Below are 18,505 nucleotides of genomic sequence, written 5' to 3'. Positions count from 1 at the left end.
ATCCCAAAGAAATCATGAAAAAAGGAATCCTACATGTACAAAAATATTTATAGCAGTTCTTTTTGTAGTGACAAAGAATTGGAAGTTGAGGGGATGCCCATCAATTGGGGAATGGCTACACAAATTGTATATGAATGTGATGGAACACTATTGTCCTATTTAATAAAAAATCATGAGGGATAGGACTTCAGAAAGCCTGCATGAATTGATGTTGAATGAAATGAGTAGAACCAGAACACTGGATGATACAACTATGTTGGATTTATTCATACCAGCAATACAATAATGAAAGATAATTCTAAAAGACTTCCAATGGAAAATACCCATCCATATCTAGATAAGGAGTTGTGGAGTTTAATTGAAGACCAAGCTTAGTATCTTCAAGTTTTAAAAGATGTCATATATTAGGGTTTTTTTTCCCTCTAATTTTTTTTTTGGTCCCTTTGGGTTTGATTCTTCTTTTAGAACATGATTAATATGGATCTGTATTTAGCATGATTATACATGTATAGCCCATATTAGATTGCTTTCTGTCAGGAGAAGGGGGAAGGAGAAAAATGTAAAATTCAAAATCTTGCAAAAAAAATGATTGATTAAAAACTATCATTGTATGTAGTTGGAAAAAACAAAATATTTAAGTTTCTTTAAAACGATACTTGAATGATTTTCCATTTCCTTCTCATTTTACAGATGAGGAACTAAGGCAAACAGGGTTAAGTGACTCGCTCAGGTCTCACACAACTAGTGTCTGTGGACAGATTTGAACTCAGAAAGACTCTTTTTTTTTATTCTAAGCCCAGTGTTCCATCTGCTACACCACTCTTAGAGATCATCTCATCCAAGCCTCTCATTATATGGATGAAGATACCAAGACCCAGATTGGGAAAGTGACAAAGACCACATATTTTACCAGGGCTGGGATTCAAACCCAGATCTGCCTGGCCCTTAATCCTAATGCTAGCTAACTACATGAATTCTGAAATCATTCAAAACACTAAATTGGTGAGGCCAAGGAGACTAATTTTACTTCAGGCAATTCATTGTTAACCCTTAGTTTTCTCATTTCTAAAATTAAGACATTAAATAAAATGATTTCTCTGTGTATACTTCCAGCTCTGGAATTCTGTTAAATACCTCTGTTTTTGACTCAGATCTCTCATCCTATCGCCAGACTTGTATGAAGAGGAGCAGTATCTTTAGATTATGTATGGGTACATATATGAGAGCTTCAGGGAATAAATGAATGAAACTTTTTAACTATGTACCAAGCATACCCATAAAAAAGAAAGTCTGCACTCTCAAGGACCTCACATTTAATGGAGGAGACAGTACATATGAAAAGTTTCAGTTTTAAGTTAGATGATGAGATTCCCTGGTCCTTAGAGTGCAGTAGCAAAGCAGATGGTAATGCCTCTTCTTTAATTTAATTTCCACTGATAGACCCAGATCAGTTTCTAATGCTTAACCATTTGACAGTGCCAAAGACTTTAGTGACAAAAGTTTTCTTTTCAGGGTGTAGAACCCACAGAAGCAATTTTATCCTGTTGTTTCCCAGTGATATTTGCGGCCATTGGCCTAGAATCATTGCTATTCCTGACTCTTGGGTTTAGATTCCTGACTATCCCTATTGGGGTGTGATAGGAGATGGTCGTCAGCTTCAGTCATAAACTAAGACAGAATCTTTGTCCTATTTCCTTTGACCACATTTGGACATCATGAAGATTCAAATTTGTATGGTATCAGGGAAAATGGTCAATTAATAATTGACAGATAATGAAAAGTTAGCAAAGTAATCAAGAAAATGTCTGTGGAAACTTTGTCTCTGTAGCACTTGTACTAATTGTTATTTGCATGAGCTACTCACTTCTTATGTATAATTAGCATGAATTTAATTAAATATTCATATTAACAACATTATTACCATATATCCCTTTAATCCTTCACAACTTTTAAAGCACTTTAATACACATTATCTCATTTGAACCTAATAATATCTCTGTGAGTTTGGCAATACATATCATCTCCATTTTATAAATGAAACAACTATGTGATTGAATCTAGCAGGACTCTGATAAAGGACTGTCTAACCATAAATGACAGTAATCCAATTTTATTTCTATTGAAGTACCAAAACATAGTATAAAGAAAAGTCCATATTCAAATCCCTGTTCTATTGCTTTTTAACCTTGTCTTTTAATATATTTGTAACTAAATATATACTAATTTTTTTCATTTATCTTTCCCTTCCATTGCCTCTTTCCAGATGAACAATTGTTTTTAAAAAGACAGAAAAGTAAAGCTCATAAAAGAAATATTCTTAATTTATTTTCAATATAACTAATATGGAAATATGCTTTGCATGACTACCATACATCAAATTGCCTACCTTCTCAATAAGGAGGGTGGGGAGGGTAAGAGAGAATTTGAAACTCAAAATTTTAAAAATGAATGCTAAAAATTGTTTTTTCATGTAATTGGAGGAAAATGAAATTACTGAATAAAATGGAAAAAATCAGAAAAAATAAAAAAGAAATATGATTAATCCAGTAAAATAAATTGTCACATTAGCCATGTCCAGAAATGCATGTTTTATTCTGCATTTTAGGTCCATCATTTCTCTGGCAGGAGGTGAGTGGTGTGTTCTAAGTCCTTTGGACCTGTGGATTACCATTATATCAATCAAGAAGATTCTTTCAAAAATTGCTTTTCTCTCTGTGTTGAAATTGTACAAATTGTTATTCTCGTTCTGCTCATGTGATTCTGCACCCAGTTTCCTTTGAAACTGTCCATTATGCCATTTTTCATTGCACAGTAATAGTCTGTTACTTTTATAAACCAAAAATTTTTTAGCTATTCCCCAATAGGTGGGCAGCCCTTTAGTTTTTAGTTTGGGGCCACTATGAAAAGAATTACTGTAAATTTTGATATGTCAACAGATTCTTTTTCTCTTTCTTTGATCTCTTTGAGGACCTAATCATGGTATAACTTTTTCAAAGTTATTTAGAGTTTAGTCTTTGGGGAATAGAAGTTAACTATGTTTATCTTTTTTTTCTTCAAATGTAAAATGAGAATGATATTACTAATATTCAGTAGAATTTAAGGTCTTCATGGACATAGAATGCTTAATTTTGTTTTTGTATCCTTAATACCTACCACGGTTCCTGGCTCAAAGGAAATACTTAACACATGCTTGTTAAGTTTAATTCAATTATGTAGAATGCCAGGGTGCCTCTCACATGTGCGACCCCCAGCTGCCCAAGAACACAGCACATACCCTTGTTACAAGGAGCATTCTAGGTGTGAATTAGTATCCACTGAAAACTACTTCTCATGAGCTTCCATGAATATATTTAGTGACTTGCCCACATTATTTTAGGAATAGAATTTACTTTCAAGGAACAGGAAAAGTCTGTGAATAATACTAAAACTAGAAACTGTGTTAGGAAATTGAGATACTGTGCGGTAGGTTGAAGAAGAAAGATACATATTTGACTGGTGCAGAATAAGATTTCCATCTCAATTTTTACAGCTATGGGGATGGCTAGAAGTGTAAGCAACTTATTATAATTTTTCAGGTGCTCTTTAGGGGTATCAAGAAGTAAACGAGCATTGGTAAAATGTGGGGAGATACTGTTGCAATATTACTTGATTGCAACTAGCAATAGTGTGGAAAAGAGAAAGTGAATGACTTGGAGCAGAGTTCAGAGAGTGAGACCTTCTGAGTTCATCATTGGACCATGGTTATGAGGTCATGGTATAGGAGAGGGTACAGTTAACTAGTATGTCCTTCAACATGTCCTTTTGTACATTTTTTTTGCTTTTACGCTAAACTTGACAAACAAGTACAATCATTTCCATAGTCACAGAGGACTATCTAAGAAGGCATGAATCTCTATGTTTCTTATTATATAATGAATTTAACATAGTAATCCTATATCTGCCCTATTTCTCTATCTCTCTCACTGAACTTCTCTGTGCTCCACTCCGTATGTTTTAAAAACTCGGTTTTTTTTTCCTTTTTGACATCACAATCATTACCCCCTCTCTCTTCTACCACCCCCAGATGATAAAAGCTCTCCTTTGTTGCAATAAATTTAGTCAAACAAAACAAATCCATATACTGGCTATGTATGCCTCTTTCTGCACCTCTAGTCCATCACCTTTGTCAAGAGTTAGGAAGCATGATTCATCACTGGTCTTCTGGTATCTCCCTTGATCAGGAAGACCAGGGTTCACATTCTGCCTCTTATACTGACTTGCTGTAATACCTTAGGCAAGTCTACTGCTTATTTGTAAAATGATGATGATACCTGTGGTCTCTAATTCTGTTGTGAGGCTCAAATGAGATACTTCATGGAGCTTTCCAAATTTTAAAGTACTATATAACTATGTTATTGTTGGATTTTTCATGAAATGTTTAATTTTCATATTATACATGGGATGCATAAAAGTCATAAAAGCCATGGAATTTATGAATATTTTTAAGATGAGATAATATCTACAATAGAAGTCTACTTTTTAAACATGAAATTGTGAGTTTCTATTATGCAGCATTTGTTTTTATTTTCAAGCATGTAATAATTTCACCATGTAACTTTCAAAAGTATCCTATTTGCCTGAGATTTGAAGGCAAACATACAAGAGAAAATTAGAAAGACCTCCAGTAGGTCAGGTTGATCCCCTGGAGACCTCTTAATGGAAAAACCCAACAGGAGTCCAGCAGGAGAGGCAGGCAGGGATCAAGTGCACTCTATTTCCTTGGAGGAAACACCCAAGCAGATGAGATCATAGATCCATTCAAATAATTTGAACACGGAAGACATGTTGCCTGAGAGAACCTTTGAAGTATCATTTGGCTCTATACCAAATAAAAATACTTATTATACTCAGCAAACAATAAGCCTAATGATCAACAATCTGTTTATTTATCTAAGTCTCACCTTTCTCTGGAGTCTGCTGAGATCAGCAGTGGTTACCTATTACAGTACTCAGAAGGTGTCTGCCCATAGCAAAAAATGGCAGTTCATTTTGTTCAGCTTTGTTCAATCTCAATGCATTTGCAATGGTTATAGCAAATCTTCATAAAAATAGCTGAGGGGGACTATTGAAAGTTATTCATTGAGAGGATTCTTAAATGATGCTCAACCTCACATCTTTGGTTAGTTGTCCTTTTCTTTCAGTCATATCCAACTCTTTGTGACTCTGTCTGGGGTTTTCTTGGCAAAGATACTGAAGTGGTTTACCATTTCCTCTTCCAGCTCATTTTACAGATGACAAAGCTGAGTAAAATAACATTAAGTGATTTGCCCAATGTCACACAGCTAATAAATGTCTAAGATCATATTTGAACTCAGGAAGATGAGTTTTCCTGATTTTAGATCTGATTCCACTATATCACTTACTAGCCCTTGGGGGTTCTAGGAATATAGATTTAGAGCTAGAAGATACATGAAAGTCATTTACACCAACCCCACTCCATCCCCATTTAACAGTTTAGAAAATTGAGGCAAAAAGGAGAGAAGTTAATTATCCAAGGTCAAAGTTATTAAGTAGCAAGTCTGGCATTTGAACCTAAGTCTTTTGACTCTCAGTTCAATACCAATACTATAAAGTAGTTGAATTATTAGAATTTTCATAGCATATTTCTGTTAGATTAGAACCAATTACTAAAATTTTTATATTTATAAGTTCAAATAATACAAATGAAACTATGTCACCATGGCCTTGGTGACTCACTGTCTCTCTTAGTTTGCTTTGGTAAATGAGGGAAGGATGAAATACTTTAATCTCAATTGGTATGAGGGAAATAGATTTATCAGTTTTTAAAAAGTAAAATGAAATGTAAAGGGTGTGGTTTACATCGGAGTTCTTTGATTCAATGGATATACCTAGAGGAACTCTTCATTTTGGTTTTTGATTGTTTTCCCCAGGAAAATGATACTAGCCTACCATCTAGTGGCCATTTGGGAAAGAAACACCCTGAGCAAAAAAATACAGGACAAGTCAAATTCCTTGAAAGAATGACATCTAAATCACTTCCTTGTATCTAGAGATGTAACAGCATAATGCAGAAGAGGAATAGGAAAAGACTTGTTTTTTCTATAATGCTATGAGCCTGAGGCAGAGTCCTAATAGAAAGAAAAAACTCATCTTTTCATAATGAAGCTGGACTAGACAGCCAGGTGATATAGTGGATAGAGCACTAGCCCTGGAATCAGGAGGACCTGAGTTCAAATCCAGCCTCAGATGCTTGATGCTTACCAGCTGTGGACAGGTTACTTCACCCTGATTACCTCACATCCAGGACCATCTCCAGTTGTCTGGATCCATATCTGACCACTGGATTCAGATGACTGGGAAAAGAAAGAGAAGCTGGTGACTCAATATAACACCCCCTCACTCCAATTCAATTCCCTTGCATGTCATGACATCACCTCCCTGATATCCTGGTCTTCTTCCAAAAATGAAGGACAACTTCAGTTGGGGAATGGCTTAACAAACTGTGGTATTTGTAGGACATGGAACACTATTGTTCCATTAGAGACTAAGAGGGATGGAAATTCAGGGAAGCCCGGAAGAATTTTCATGAACTGATGCTGAGTGAGATGAGCAGAATCAGAAAAACACTGTATACTCTAAGAGCAACTTGGGGGTGATGACCAGCCTTGATGGACTTGTTCATTCCATCAGAGCAACAATCAGGGACAATTTGGGGGTACCTGCAATGGAGAATACCATCTGAGAAAGAATTTTAGAATTTGAGCAAAGACCAAATTACTTTAGGAAAAAAAATGTTATCTTACTATGCGATTCTGCTATCTCTTATACTTTATTTTTCTTCCTTAACGATATGATTTCTCTCTCATCACATTCAACTTAGATAAGTGTATACCATGGAAACAATGTAAAGACTAAGAGATTGCCTTCTGTGGGGGGTGGGGAAGGAAGATTAGGGGGAAAATTGTGAAACTCACAATAAATAAAATATTTTTTAAAAAGGACAAACAACAATAAACCTAGGTACTAAGTGGCGTGATAGAGCTTTTTTTTGCAAGGCAAATGGGGTTAAGTGGCTTGCCCAAGGCCACACAGCTAGGTAATTATTAAGTGTCTGAGGCTGGCTTTGAACTCAAGTACTCCTGACTCCAAGGCCAGTGCTCTATCCACTATGCCACCTGGCTGCCCCTTGTCATAGACACTTAATAGTTTTGTGACCATTAGTAAGTCATTTAACTTCTGTGAGACTCAGTTTCCTCCTTGTAATGTGGAATTGAGGTTATTGTGAAGATTAAATGATACACTATATAGTGCTTTGCAAAATCTAAAAATACTAGTTATTAATATTATTATTAAAACTGAAGGTAATATGGTGCATATTCACAGAAGAGCTGGAAAAAAGCAAAGGTAATGGAGTCAAATCTCCTCATTAAATAAATGAGAAAAACAAGGCCCAGAGAGATTAATGGACTTGCCCAAGATCACAAAGGTAATAAAAGACTGAGACAGGATTAGAAGTCTGACTCCAAAGTCAATTTTTTTTAATCCTGTAACTCTAGAAGAATCTGAGGTCAGATGATGTGGATTGCATTTACTCAATAATTATTTTTTAGATGCCTGTTATATGCAAGGTACTCTGTTAGGTACAGAGATTGAAAAGCAAAGAACAAAAAGAAACTTTCCTAGTTCTGCTATTAACTAAATTCTATGAATTTTTAGTTTTTAATTTCATTTGGGTCCCCACTACACAGTAAATCAATCCTTTTACTTCTTCCTAATTGATTATCTTTCCCAGTGCTCCCTAACCTCCTCTCCCCTTTCTTTTCTTCCCCTCCCACTCCCCTACTCTTTTCCTCCCCTCCTCCCTCTCCTCCTTTCCTTCCCTTCTTTCCCCTTTCCTCCACTCCTGTCTCTTCTCCTTCCCTCCCCTCTTCTCCTCTCCCCTCTCTTCTCTTCTCTTCTCCTCCTCTCTTCTGTTCTCCTCCCCTCATATCCCTTCTTCTCCTCTCCAGTCTTCTCTTCTTTGTGACCCCCATGTGAAATTTTCTTGTTCAGCTTTTGTTCAATCTCAATGCATTTGCAATGGTTATAGCAAATCTTCATAAAAATAGCTGAGGGGGACTATTGAAAGTTATTCATTGAGAGGATTCTTAAATGATGCTCACCCTCACATCTTTGGTTAGCTGTCCTTTTCTTTCAGTCATATCCAACTCTTTGTGACTCTGTCTGGGATTTTCTTGGCAAAGATACTGAAGTGATTTACCATTTCCTCTTCCAGCTCATTTTACAGATGACAAAGCTGAGTAAAATAACATTATGTGATTTGCCCAATGTCACACAGCTAATAAATGTCTAAGATCATATTTGAACTCAGGAAGATGAGTTTTCCTGATTTTAGATCTGATTCCACTATACCATTTACTAGCTCTTGGGGGTTCTAGGAATATAGATTTAGAGCTAGAAGATACATGAAAGTCATTTACACCAACCCCACTCCATCCCCATTTAACAGTTTAGAAAATTGAGGCAAAAAGGAGAGAAGTTAATTATCCAAGGTCAAAGTTATTAAGTAGCAAGTCTATGACTTGCTAGAATTCCTGAAAAACCAAGCCACAAATCCTCATAAGCACCCTCTACCACAGTGATGAACATATGGAAGAACAAAGCTGAACAAAATGAACTGCCATTCTTTGCTATGGGCAGACACCTTCTGAGTACTGTAATAGGTAACCACTGCTGATCTCAGCAGACTCCAGAGAAAGGTGAGACTTCATCATTATAGTCTTTTCTGATTTCTCACTTGTAGGCATGTTTTTATATTTTTCTTTACTTCCATATTTGTATTTCAAACTTTAAAATATAATACAGTCTTTTTCATTAGGAATGTTTGAAATTCTCTATTTAATTAAAAATTGATTTCCCCCCCCCCCAAAGGATTATATTTACTTTTTCTGGGTAGATTCTTCTTGATTGTAAGTCTATTAGTTTTACCTTTTGGTTTATTGTATTCCATATTCTCATTCTTTTATAGTTTCTAAATCTTGAACATCCTTGACTGCTTTCTTGATACTTAAATTCTCTGGTTATTTATTGTACCCTTTCTTTACCCTGTAAACTCTAGATTTTAGTTATAATATTCCTATAAGTTTTCATTTTTAGGGTTTCTTTCAGGAGGTAACTAGGGAATTCTTCCTATTTTTATTTTGCACTTTTGTTCTCAGAGATCTGGGTGGTTTTTCTTTCATGATTTCTTAAAATAGATTATCCAGGGTCTTTTAGATCTGGGCTTTCAGGAAGTACACTGATTCCTAAATTATCTCTTGAACTGTTTTCTATGATAAGAAATACATTTTCATCTATCTTCCTCCCTGTCTTTTGACCTTAATATTTCTGATCCATTCAATTTTTCAGGGAGTCTCTTACTTGGTTAAGATTTTATGTGCCAAGTTGTTAATTACCTACCCATGACTCTACCCCATAATTTTTTTTCAGTTTTTTCTTTCACTTCTTTTTTTCACTTCACTTCACTTCACTTTCTTTCTTTCACATCTTATTTCATTTATAATATCATTTAAAAAGAATTTTTAATTCACATTATTTCTTCTTAGAACTCTAATTCATTTTATGAGCAATCATTGTTTTTCTTTCATACACTTCACTTTGAGGTAATTCTCTAATCTGTTCTATTGTGACAATAGCTGCCAGATCCTCTTGAAGGTCCTTTCTTTTTCCTCTCCCCTTCTCTCTTTGCCCCTCTTTCCACCTTCCCTTTATAATTTGTCTTTACATTAGAATATAAACTCCCTAAAATTAGAACTTTTTTATTTCTGTAAACCCAGCCCTTAAATAGGTGCCTGATAAATAGGAAACACTAAATAAATGATCTAGCTATATACATATATATAATATATCTGTATCAATGTAATCTATATTTCTATTACCTATATCATCACTATATTTGTGTCAATCTCTATATCTACAGATCTATCTACCATCTATCTGTGTTTATCATCTCTACATTTTTTATACTCCTTATGTACAATCATATCAGAATCTAATAAATTCAAGTAGGTGCTTAATCAGAACCATAACTAGAATTTTCTCTATTTTAGGGCAAAAATCACTGGAAGGTGGCAGTATCTTGATACAGAGGAGTGGTTCCAATTTAGTATTTCAAAGAGCTCATGTTAAATATTTTAATGGCATCTTAATCAGTAAATAATTTCAAAGAACATTATTAGTAATATATTATATTATTGGGACGGGAGAGAGTGTTTGCCATATTTATTTTTGTTGTTGGAATAAGTTCGCAGAACCAAAAATGTTTGGAACTACCAGTGCAGAAAATAATTAATTAAAGGGTTTTGGAAGCAAAATGAATGAGCATGGATCCAGAAGATTGTTCAGATGTCTACAGTTGAACAATCTACAATCAAACAAGCAGAGAGGAATGTCTATCCCTCGTACCTACAAGTCATGGAATTGATGGTGATCATTATAGTTGTAATGATGGTGGTAGAGGGAGAAGGAAAAGAGAGGAGGGGAGAGAAAAGGTGAGGGGGAAGAGAGAAGAAGGAAAGGGAGAAAAGGAAAGGGGTGGTTGGAATAGCTTCTCTGAGCATTGGACTAGATAAACAACTAAGGAGAAGCAAAAGGATTGACTTTCTATGTAATCCAAATGAGATCAAAAAATAAAAATTCGAAGATTCTAGTTCAGGCAGGGTTGAGAATCTCCTTAAGAACTAGTACAGTTTCTTTTTTGTTTTTTGTTTTTTGCTTTTCTAACCCTATACTTAGCACAGTGTCTTAACACATAGTAATAATAATGTTTGTCCTTCATTTTCAAAAAAGACCGTGACATCAGGAAGATGATGCCATGACAAGCACATAAATTGAATATGAGTGAGGGGATGCTGTGCTAAGTTGCCGGCCTCACTTTCTCCTCCAGAGTCATCTGTGTCCAGTGGTTAGAAAGGAATCAGGATAACTGGAGATGGCCCTGGATGAGAGGCAATAAGATTTCAGTGATTTGCCCAATGTCATACAGCTAATGTCAGGTGTCTAAAGCCAGAGTCAAATTTCTGTCCTCCTGACCCCAAGACCATTGTGCTATCCATTGCACCACATAGCTATCTCTTTAACATAGTAGACATTTAATAAATACTTATTGAGTAAATTGAATCTACATCCTCTGATCTCAAATCCTTCCATTGTTACAGTGGGGAAAAAATTGACTCTGGAGTCAAAAGAACTGTAATCCTGTTTCTCACCCTTATTACCCTTGTCATCTTGGGCAAGCCACTTAATCTCTCTGGGCCTCATTAATAAAATGAGGAGGCACCAAAATAATAATGGGGTAAAGAAAGACAATGGGATTTACAAGAACAAAGTAACAAAGCTCTACAGACTATGGGTGGGTGTAAGTGCCTATCTTTCCATGACATGCTCTGTCTATCTGTCTGTCTGTCTCTCTCTCTCTCTCTGTCTCTGCCTCTCACTCTCTGTCTCACTCTGTCTCCTCTGTCTCTCAGTCTCTTTGTTTCTTTCTCTCTCTGTGTCTGTCTGTCTGTCTCGCTGAGTTTTCTCAAATTTAATCATTTGTGGAATTGAATTGGATTGAATTTTTTCTTGAGTTCACCAGACCTTCTAATCTGCAACTAGAAGGTTGGTCATTTATAAATCTTAAGGGTTTTAAACTTTCATGGGGATAATTAGCCTTCCTGTTGGAGCAGTAGAGGAATATGGTCAAGAATAGAGACTGTAAATGATATAAATGTAATACTTTGACACTTCAAATTTGTTGCTGTTATTTCTGTGTCTAATTCTTTATGATTCCATTTGGATTTTGTTTTGGCAAAATATATTTGAGCTATTTCCTATTTTCTTCTCCAATTCATTTTATAGATGAGAAAACCGAGGCAGAGTTAAGTGACTTGCCCAGGGTCATATAGCTAGTAAGTGTCTGAGACCAGATTTGGGCTCAGGAAGATGTGTCTTCCTGACTCCACAGAATCATATCAGATTCATATCAGAATCATATCAGATAAAGATACATTGATAGATAGAGGGTAGATTTACCTATTGATCTATTATTTGTCTATTATCTATCTATCTATCTATCTATCTATCTATCTATCTATCTATCTATCTAGAATGCTCTATTCATTTCACTGCCTGGCTGCTACACTTTTCTAATAGTCAACTGGTATTTATTAGTGAGTGCCCAAAGAGTATAAAACTATATTTCAGAGCACAAAATAGTTATGCATATCTATACGTTTAGATTTTTAGTCACAAGATGCTGCCCTATTCTTTATGATAGAGATCACCATTGTGACCCAGCTATTTGAACAACAGACTTTCTCCATGATCTAAAACTAATATATCTGCTTGCTACTCACCATACACTTGTAGAAAAGAGAGGACTAAGAACAAATGATTTGGGCAAGCCCCTGCCTGTGCATGTAGTTAGAATGAAAATTCCTTACTGTGAGGCAAAAGGGAGAATCTAGCAAATCATTGGTATATATCTTGCTTTGTAAGCTGTAATTTAGGCTAAAGGTTAAGGGAATGAAGGATGAATTTTTGGAAAAAATATAGTAGTATTATTTCAAAGGAATGAAACTGTAACCCAATTTGTAGGTCACAAGCATATATTGTGAGATCATCTACTTCACTCACATTAGATAGTAGGGCAAAAATATTTCCTCCCCACTTGGTCTCTATGGTACACCAAGGAGAGCATGTTCATATTGTGGCCCCTTATTAAATATATGTGATATATAAATGGGGCCAGGATTTGGCCACATGCTAATGTAAAACTGTCAAAAATACCACATCATAAATATTAGCTATTAAAGGAATTTCCATATTTTTTCATAGCACTCCTGGCTAGTGTGACTCTTTGAAAACTGGTTACCAATAGCATCAATCTTATACTAGGAAACAGTGACTTTTTAATAACTAGAGAAGACAACTGAGATCCAGACATTTGGGTTTCCTTTTCAGGTTGTTGACAATCTTTATACAAACCTGGATAAGTTCCTTTATTTCTTTTTGTTTCTGTTTTTCCCTTTGATAGTGTTTATTTGTGATTAGTTCTTGGATCTTTTATGAGACTCATAAAATTATGGATACAATGAATGTATAATAATTACCAAATAGATCAACCTAGGTATCAATTTAGGCAGCTGGGTTGTTGCTGTTCAATTGTTTTAGGTGTGTTTGACTCTGCAACACCATTTGGGGTTTTCTTGGCAAAGGTAAGGGAATGGCTTTCCATTTCCTTCTCCAGTTCATTTTACAAATGAGAAAACTGAGGCAACAGGGTTAAGTGACTTGATCAAGGTCATTTAAATCCTGTTAGACTCAATTTAATCCTCTATAAAATAATATTAGTACTAACTTCCCCAGGGTCCTTAAGAGGAATAAAATAGACAATGTTTGTAAAGTACTTTCTACAAACCTTAAATAAACACTATTTTAAAGGTTGACTAGCTATTATCAGTCACTAAGTCCTAGCATGCTAAAACTAGGGTCAGGATGCTGCATGGAAAGAGCATTAAATGAAACAAGGTTTTGGACTTAGATTTCACTGCAAACAGTATCACCTTGAACAAGTCACATAAATTAGCCTTAATTTTCTTCTCTGTAAAATGGAACATTGGACTAGATCTCTCAAGTCTCTTCCAGCTCTAAATTAATACTCAAAGCTTGAAAGAGGAATTTAGGAAAAATATTAGGGAATAACTTCATATAACATACAATTAGAGGCAGGTATGATGTATGCAGCTCCTCTCAGCAGTTCAGTGGTCAAGGACAATCCTGAGAGATGTGCTATGGAAAATACCATCCACATTCAGAGGAAAAATGATGAAGCCAGTATGCAAAGCAAAGCATATTATAATCACCTTTAAAAGCTTTTTACAGTTTTTTCTTTCTTTCTACTCTTTAGTTCTAATTCCTCTTTCACAACATGGCTAATGTGGAAATATGTAAAACCCAATTGTACATTTACAACTTTTGCCAGATTGTTCACATCCATAGGGAAGGGGAAGGGAAGAGGGTGGTAGAAAAATTGTGGAATTCAATAAACTTGCAAATGGATGAATGCTGAAAACTGCCTTTGTATGTAATTGGAAAAATAAAATAAAATTAAAAAAAATAGAGGTACTTAATTGGAAATAAGAGATACAGATATTGTCTAAAAATCTCAGTAGGTTCAAGAAAGGTCTCAGATTAAATTTGTGCTGTTGGGGACATATTGTTGGACGTCCAGGAAATGTATTGAGAGGTTAAAGTAATAGGAAGGAAGGAAATAAGTAATGATTAAGTAACCACTGTCAGGCATCATGCTACAACTTTAAAATATTATCTCATTTGATACTCACAACAATTCTGGGAAGTGATGTTAAAATTGTATCATCTTCTGACTCCCACCACCTTCAAGTCAGGATAATAGTTTATAAGTAGATAGTATAAAGTAACAATAGCAAGAAATTAGATCACAAAAGGTAACCTAAAGTCCCCAAAATCAAAGGAGAATAAAATTTGCAAACTGTATTAAATCACAATGTGTTGAATCAGGGGAATTTTGGGTCCTGTGACATGTAAATCTCAGATAAACTCCAGATATCACCAGTAAGACCAGTTGATGCTAATAACTATGGGATGACATGACTGTTAATTTTAAAGTTTGACTGACAATTTGGAGATAATTTGAATAAAAGTTTGACAATTTGGAGATGATTTTAATATGTTATGAACTCACCCTCTAAAAGGTACATAATTAGCTTGTTCTTCCCCCCCAAAATTCTATAAAAATGAGACCCCAAACTCCTGACCTCTGAGCATGTGTCCTTTCCATGTGATCCAGGCTGCCAAGTGCTTCCAACTGGATTATGTGAGTATTCTTTGCATCTCTCCCCACCATCCTCTTCCTTATCCACCCTGCCTTCCTTCACCATTTTATCACTGATCCCTTGTGTTCTGCCCCCTCTATCCTCCTCACTTTTGTCACTTGGTCTCCCTTTTCTGTGCTTTATTTTTTATTTTCAATTTTTTGATGTATTTTAAGTTTTGAACCCTCTCTCCCTCCCCACAATACACTAGAGAAGGTCACCATTTGACACAGTTTCATAAATATGTGTAAAAATAAACTATGCATACTTCTATTTATCAGCAATACATATTTCTATTTGTAATGTATAGCATCTTCCTTCACAGGGTCTTTATGGGTGATTTGAGTATTTATAATACTCAGAATAACTTGGCAGTTCATAATTATTTTTCATACAATATAGCTATTACTAAATAAAATGTTCTCTTGGTTCTACTCATTTTGCTTTTCTTTATTTCATGCAGGTCTTTCTATATTTGTCTAAAAGCAACCAGCTGAGTAATCATGCCACAACTTGAGTCATTCCTTGATTGATAGGTGTCCCCTCAAATTTCCAGTTCTTAGCTACCTCAAAGAGGAGATATAAACATTTTAGAACATATAAGTTCTTTTATTTTTCCCTAAAGGAAACAGACCTAATGGTGTGATATTTCTGGGTCAAAAAATATGCAAAAAAAGATTGGATCAGTTCACAGTTCCTCCAAAGGGTATTAATTTTCCAATTTTTCCATACCCTTCCAACATTTATCATTTTTCTCTTCTATTAATTTTAACCAATGTGATAGATATGTGTTAATACCTTAGTTGTTTTAATCATATCCTCTGTGCCTTATTAAAATGTGATTACAGACCCACTCCCCACTGCCCACCATGGTCTTTCCCAGGGTGTACCTAAAGATTTGAATCTGCCTGTCTGGCATAGCTAATGAGTAAATACAAAGGAAGGGGCTCCTACCTCCCCACTTATTCTCCCAGTTTTACAGTTGAAAACTTGAGGCAGACATGGGTTAATTGACTTCCTCAGGGAGGATCATACTGCTAGTAGGATATCTAAGGCCAAATTTGAACTCAGTTCTTTCAGACTCTAGATCCAGTGTCCTATACACTATGTCACCTAAAGTTTTTGTCCTTCATCTTTTTTTTTTTTTGGTTTTTGCAAGGCAATGGGGTTAAGTGGCTTGCCCAAGGCCACTCAGCTAGATGTCTGAGTGTCTGAGGCCCAATTTGAACTCAGGTACTCCTGACTCCAGGGCTGGTGCTCTCTTCACTGGGCCACCTAGCTGCCCCTTGTGCTTCATTTTCGAAGAAGACATGACATCAGGGAGGTAATGGCCTGACAAATACATGAATTGGAGTGAGGAGGTGCTTTGATAAGTCATCGACCTTTCTTTCTCCTCCAGAGTCATCTGGGTCTAATGGTCAGATATGAATCAGGATGCCTGGAGATGGCCACACAGCTAGTAAGAATTGTGTTTGAGGCTGGATTTGATGCCCCCTAGTTTGTCTTGATTAGTATAGAAAGGTTGCTAACAAAAGACTTGGATTCAGTTCCCAACTCTTATCATATGTGACTGTAGGCAAATCACTTTATCTCTCTAGAACTCATTTTCCTTTTCCAAAAATGAAGGATTGAACTAAATCTCTGGAGTTCCTTTCCAAGTCTATATATCTGATCCTGTGCTGTGTGTGTATGGACATGGATTACTGTAAGATTCTACTTGTTGTCTCATAATGCCAAACCCATTCCTAAACTTCCTATTCTGATTGTCCCAGCCTATACTAAACAGGTTAACAAGTTACAGAGCCAGGATTTAATCAATGAAAAATTATTAAGTACTTAATGTGTGCTAGGGACTGACTGAAGATATAGAGAAAGATTAAAAACAATCCCTCCCCTCAGAGAGTTTATGTTGGGAAACCACAGAATCAATCATATCAGATAAAGATAGATTGATAGATAGAGGGTAGATCTATCTATCAATCTATTAATTACCTATTCTATCTATCTATCTATCTATTTATCTATTTATCTATCTATCTATCTATCTATCTATCTATCTATCTACCTATCTATCTATCTAATCTATCTAATTTATCTATCCAGGAAGAAGGGAGGTCATCTCAGCACTGCTGACCAAAGCAAGGCCTTGAGTAAAAGCTGGTATTAGTATTAATACTTAAAGAAAGCAGGGAAACTAAGGGATGTAGCAAGAGTATAAAATATGTAGCAACTGTGTCACTGGGAGAAAAAAATGTAGCACAGGATATACTTTTAAAGTTTAATCTGGGGGCAGCTAGGTGGTGCAGTGGATAGAGCACCGGCCCTGCAGTCAGGAGGAGTCAAGTTCAAATGTGGCCTCAGACACTTATTACCTAGTTGAATGACCCTGGGCAAGTCACTTAATCCCACTGTCTTGCAAAAACAACAAAAAAAAGTTTAATATGCATTAACATTTTAAGTCCAGAATTCAACAAAACCATAAATAAAGGTCTGATCTATAGCATGATAGCTGATGTGTGTAGATGTTCACATTGATTTCTAACAATTAATTCTAGTGAGGGTTACTTGGAGCTAAGTCCAGCATACCATTGGATGGAAGTGGTAGGAGGAAAAGACAGTATTATTTCAGTGTATAGACCAGTTCATAGGATGGGGAGAAAAGTGTTGTGTGGGCAATAGCAATTGGGCCAGATTATGAAGAGCTTTATATTTTTATATTTATATTTATATATTTTTATATATTTATATATTTATATTTTATATATTTATATTTTATATTTTATATTTAATCTGGAAGCCACAGACAGAGTTCATTGAATGGGGATGGGGAGTGAGAGGTGGAGTACATGTGGAAGGGAAATGTGGTCACATGATATCCTTAAGGAAAATCACACACTCAGGTCATGTGACTCCAAGATTAGTGTTCTTCCCATTATATCCTATAACTTTAATATCAATATTCCTCTCAATATTTCTTCCCAATCCCATATACCAAAATATTAATACTCTTACAGTCTAGCAAGGAGAGACAAGAAAGGGACAGACTTAATGGACCAATCTGCAGTCTTTAGATATTTTTACTTAAAATATTTATTACATATTTTTCTTAATTCATGAAATTTTAAAATATGTATAGATGGAGAATTTAGGGGTTTTCTTTCTAAATAAAAAATATCTGTATTATTTCACTGACTTTACAGTTATTACAACCACTAATTAGTTTGTTACTTTCTTGGGAATATATGAGAGAGAACTTGGGGATTTTTTCCTATACAAAAAAATTATATATTTCACTGACTTTATAGTTATTACAACCATTAATTAGTTTATTATATTCTTGAAAATATATGAAGGAGAGTTCAGGGAAGTTTTTAAATAAAAATTTTTCAGTTACAAGCCTTAATTAATTTGATACATTTTGGAAATATGTGAAAGGTGCTGATTTTTTTTAATCAAGTAATTATTAAAGGTAAATGAACTCTCTTCTTATTTAGGGCTGACTGAATTTGCACAGAACAGACTGAGGTTACTTAGTGGCATGCCCAGAGGGAGTTTCTCGACTTCATTCAGAGCCCTCTGTTTTAGAGTAAAATGGCAACAAAGATGAG

This window comes from Macrotis lagotis, chromosome X, assembly GCF_037893015.1.
Source record: "Macrotis lagotis isolate mMagLag1 chromosome X, bilby.v1.9.chrom.fasta, whole genome shotgun sequence".
In the NCBI taxonomy this organism is placed as follows: domain Eukaryota; kingdom Metazoa; phylum Chordata; class Mammalia; order Peramelemorphia; family Peramelidae; genus Macrotis; species Macrotis lagotis.
Note: the sequence above shows the minus strand (reverse complement) of the source record.